Genomic DNA, 5514 nt, shown 5'->3' with positions numbered 1-5514 from the left:
CTTAATGTTAAAATGTGAAAAATCATGTGCCTTAGAAGAGCTGAAATATGGTAATGTTAATGCTAATTGCTAGCCTTTCATGACTGACTGCTATGTGTCAAGTACTTATTATATTCCTCATACACATTATATCAGTTAATCCTCAGATAATCCTATGAGAAGTAGGTGTTACTATTTGAATATACAGATGAAAATTAAACAACCTTGTTCCAAGGACAGATATCTAGTAAGTGGCAGATCTGGTGTTTAAACTTGGTTCTCTCTCATGCACACAGCCCATGTTTTTCCATAGGTACCTGGTTATAAATATTTAAGCAGAAAATACTTGAAGGGAGGTGACTCAATCATATAGAAAAAGATGATCTCTCCATCAGCAATTTTCCTTGAATAACAGATAAAGAGCAATTGCGTGAACAAGTGTCAGATTTATATATTTGTGAATTATCACAAAATTTTCAGAAAAGAGGAGAGAAGAAACACTGTCTCCTATTTGAAAAAGAGAAAGAACTGCTATATCAGCTAGTAGCTGGGATGACTGCTGAAAAAACATTTTCTGGAACATGCCATATGTCACAAATAACCATGTAATTTTCCCCCAAATAGACAAAAAAAAACTCTGCAATTTTCAGAGAGGAAAAGTGTGTCTATACTCAATACATAATAAAGGGTGAATTTGGACAAAGGAAAGTATGTGTTTTATTTGCATTGGTTTTATTTTATTTTATGAAACACCTTTTTCACAAATCCATGCATCTTTGTCTCATCAAAATCAGAAGCCAATATATATATATATAATGCACCTTTAGCTTTTAGCTTATTAATGTTAAACTATCTTCTATAAGTAAACTGATTATTTTGTGGAAATATCTCTCCCAGTTTTCATAACACACAGTTTTTTTCATTAGCTATTTTTATGTGCATGTAGAGGCTTCAAACTCCCTCAAGAATAACTTAGTTGGCAGACATGAAACAAAGCAGCTGAGTTAAGTTTCATATTCTCTAGGTTTGCTCTCTTAGAAGAAAACATAGGGGAAAATATCCTGATACTGGTCTTGGCAATAATTTTTTGGATATGACACAAAAGCAAAAGCAACAAGTGGGATTACATCAAACTAAAAAGCTTCTGTAAAGCAAAGGTAACTATAAACAAAATCAAAAGGAAACCTACAAAATGAGAGAAAATATTTGCAAACCATATATATGACAAGGAGTTGATATCTAAAATATATATCCAAAGGAAAAGAAATCAGTATCTTGAAAAGATATCTGTAACTCCCACGTTTATTGCAACATTATTCATAAGAGGCATAAAACAACCTAAGTGTCCACTGATATATGAATGGATAAAGAAATGTAATATATGCATTCCTGTGTAACATATGTACATATACATATATATAAATACACACAAATGTATACACACACACACAAAGGAATATTATTCAGCCATAAAAAGATGGAAATCCTGCCATTTGCAACAACATGGATGACTCTGAAGGATACCATGCTAAGTGAAATAAGCCAGGCAAAGACAAATGCTGTATGAACTCACCCATAATGCAGAATCTAAAAATAAAATAAAATAGTAGAATACATAGAAACAGAATACAATGGTGATTGCCAGGGCTGAGGGGGTTATTTATAATAACAGAGATAAACTCGGAAGGCCTTGTGCTATGTGAGATAAGCCAGACAAAGGAAGACAAATACTGTATGGTATCAGTTGTATGCAAAACCAAAAAAAATAAAATAGACTCATAGAAACAGAGAGAAGAATGGTGGTTTCTAGATGCTGGTGGGTGGGAGAAATAGGGAGATATTGATCAAAGGGTACAAACTTTCAGTTATAAGATGAATAAGTTCTGGAGATCTAACGTACAGAATGGTGACTATAGTTAAGAATACTGTATTGCATGCTTGAAATTTGCTAAGACAGTACATCTTAAGCATTCTCACCACACACACACACACACACACACACACACAAAGGTAACTGTGTGAGGTGACAAATGTGTTAATCAACTTGATTGTGGTAATCGTTTCACAATGTATACATATATCAAATCATTGCATTGTAAATTTTAAATATATACAATTTTATTTGTCAGTTATACCTCAGTGAAGCTGAAAAATTATTTAAAATAAAAGCAGATGTATAATTGTTGTTGATTTCCTCCCCCAAAATATAAGAAAAATAGAAAAGTTTTCATAAACTGGCTGTGCACATTGTGTGTGTGTGTGTGCATGTGTGTATCTGTACTAACATACATTTTAAAGGAAATGGAACTGAACTACATTTTTTCATTTTTCTCCTCAAAAAATTAAAAATATAACTACCATATGATCCAGTAATTCTACTCCTAGGTATATATCTGAAGAAAATGAAAACACTAATTTGAAAAGATATATGCACCGCAGTATTCATAGCAGCATTATTTACAATAGCCAAGATATGGGAGCAATCTAAATGCCTATCGATAGATGAATGGATAAAGATGTGGTATATGTATATGTATGGAATATTACTCAGCCATAAAAAAGAATGAAATTTTGCCATTTGCAACAATGTGGATGGACCTAGAGGGTATTCTGCTAAGTGAAATAAGAGAAACAAATACTGTATGTTATCACTTGTATGCTGAATCTAAAAAATAAAGCAAACAAATGAATATAATGAAAATTTAACAAACTTACAGATATAGAGAACAAACTAGTGGTTACTGATGGGGAGAGGAAAGAGGGCCGGGGCAAGATAGGGTAAGGGAGCTAAGAGGTACAAACTACTATGTACAAAATAAATAAACCACAAGGATATATTGTACAGCAGTGGGAATATAGCCAATATTTTATAATAACTTTAAATGGAGTATAATCTATAAAAATTTTGAATTCCTATGTTGTATACCTGAAACTAATATAATATTGTAAATCAACTATACCTCAATTTAAGAAAAAGAAACTAAAAAAAAAGATTTATTTTTTCAATAGAAAGGAAATTATTGAAGAAATTATAAACAAAATCAAGCAATAGGAAAAACTTCGTACTATCAAGTATTCTATTTTTAAGCACTCCACAAACATGCTAATAACAAGGCAGAATCCATTTTCATTTAAGGGACATCTAAATTGTATTGAAATATTTTATGGTAAACATTCTGAATGGTAGAGTTTAATCTTATGTCAGCTAACACAAATTGCATTTTGGGCTTTATAAAAGCCACATGCTTGTCTAATAATGTTTACTCTTCCTTATAGGTAACTCATTTAGTTGACTTATGGCTACACAGGTATAGCAATATATGTAATGCTTAAGAAGTAGTGATATGGTAATAAAGAACATCACAAACTCAGAATATCAATACTGAATCAACATTAGTTAGCCCAACCTGTGTACATTATAAATGAAAACAAGAACACTGGTCTCCAATAACCTCAGCTTTATGAATATAAGTCTTCTGAATATATAAGCAGTAAAAGATTCAGTGATAAGTACTGTGTCCTTGGATACCCATAAATTCTTTCATGGGCATTGCCTATAAATGTCTTTATATTTTTAAAAACTGTATTTCAAGTGTTCTAATATGCAGAGGAAGTCTGTATTTTTCCATGTGTAACAGAAAAAAAAGCTTTAGGGTGAAACCATTTTTTTTCTTTTTGTATAAATTCATAGCAATCTTAATGTAAACTACAACCCCAACTCCTGAATCTCTCCAAGTTGCATGAAAATTATACAGTTTTTCTGTTTCCGTAAGTAAAAATATCAAACAGGTAAACCTATGTTAAGTGGAGCTTTGCTACCAACCTGAATCCGTGGGTCAGCAGCCATGGCATCACCTGGGAACTTGTTAGAAATATAAAATCTCTGGTCCCACCGCAGATCTACTAAATGAGAATTTGCATTTTTAATAAGATCCCCAAGTATTCCATTACACATAAATTTGAGAAGCACTAATTTAGGATACTTCATTGATTGACCTAATTTTCTACAAATTAATCATATTTAAACAACTAGTGTATAAGTGTTCCACCTGTATCCTTTATTTTAGCAATATTCAAGATTTAGTCTATAACAAAATCACCAAATGAACTTGTTTAAAATGAAAATTTTCAAGTTTTTTCTCCAAGTTTAGAATTCAGTATGTCAAGGGTCAGGCCTGGTTGCTTCAAACCACAACTCTCCTGAACAGAATTAAAGTTAATAATAATATCAATTCTTCTTAACAGCTCCAAACCATAGCAAAATACCTAACACACAAGAGAGTCACATACAAACTGTTTCTGTTAAATTTTGAAACGTTTCAAACTTTTTCAGAAATTATTAATCATAGAATCAAAAATTTGGCAATAAATGGACCTGGTTCCATTCATGGAACATGACAAGACCATTCTTTTTTTTTCTTCTCCCCAAAGGAGTGCCATTATTTCAGCCACAGGATAACAAAATAATTTACTGGAGAACTTAAGAAATAGACACTGTCCCCATTGGAATCGACTACTCTTATACTAGAAAATAAGACCAAAATACTATGCAAAGGACTTATTACAACTCTCAAGAGGTCTCAAAAATGCATCCTGGAGCCATCAGGTAACCAATGGGGAAACAAGGAATGTGTTATTCCAGTTACAGACATTCAAGTTCAAAACATGAAAACCTCTTGCACAGAACAAACAAAAACATCCCTGTGGGTAGCTCTCAGCCTATGATATGCTAGTTTCTAATATCTGTACTAACAGAGTTTTTCTAGTTAACTCTCTGGTGACATACCAGAGGGCATATTTTTATCATTAATTTGCTCATTTGGCTTATTGGGGGACTTTTGGGAACTATGTTAACAGTTCAGATTTTACTTGCCACAGCAAAACATGGTGATATATCAGGCTCATAATCTACATCACCCTTATGATGCCAATGATCTTTAAAGACAAAGTCAGTAAGCTATAGCTATAATCTATGGGTTGGCATAGCCCTATATTTTTGTAACAAGTTTTGTGATGGAGCCACACAGAAGATGTTCAGTGTGCAGGTTTTTATATTACACTGTACACTGTCTTCAGAGAAACAGCAATTAGAATTTTTGCAGAGTACCTGTCTTCACCTCACTTGTTGTTGCTTGTTATGTATAAGTGTATGATGCTAATTTACTTTGGTGCTTTGTTTCTGCATGATTATAAAAGACTTAAGATGTCCAGAAACATCACTGTTTCCAAATTTCACCTAGAGGTATCTTTATACTACAACTTCTAAAATGAAAAACAGAGCTGTTCACATGTTCACTATGTACTTTTATTTTAAATACTAGCACAATAAACACAATGACATGACAGGATCATTACCTCAATAATACGGATAACATTCCTTGACAAGTTGGCTTATAATTTACATACATTGCTTTTATCGGGAGCTATTTTAAGTATTATCTTAAGATATATTGTAAAACACAAGTCTCAAATATATACCAGTTGCAAACATAATGTGCTTAGTTACTATTTTCCTTATTATTTAAATAAAATGAT

This window comes from Mesoplodon densirostris, chromosome 5, assembly GCF_025265405.1.
Source record: "Mesoplodon densirostris isolate mMesDen1 chromosome 5, mMesDen1 primary haplotype, whole genome shotgun sequence".
Taxonomy (NCBI): domain Eukaryota; kingdom Metazoa; phylum Chordata; class Mammalia; order Artiodactyla; family Ziphiidae; genus Mesoplodon; species Mesoplodon densirostris.
Note: the sequence above shows the minus strand (reverse complement) of the source record.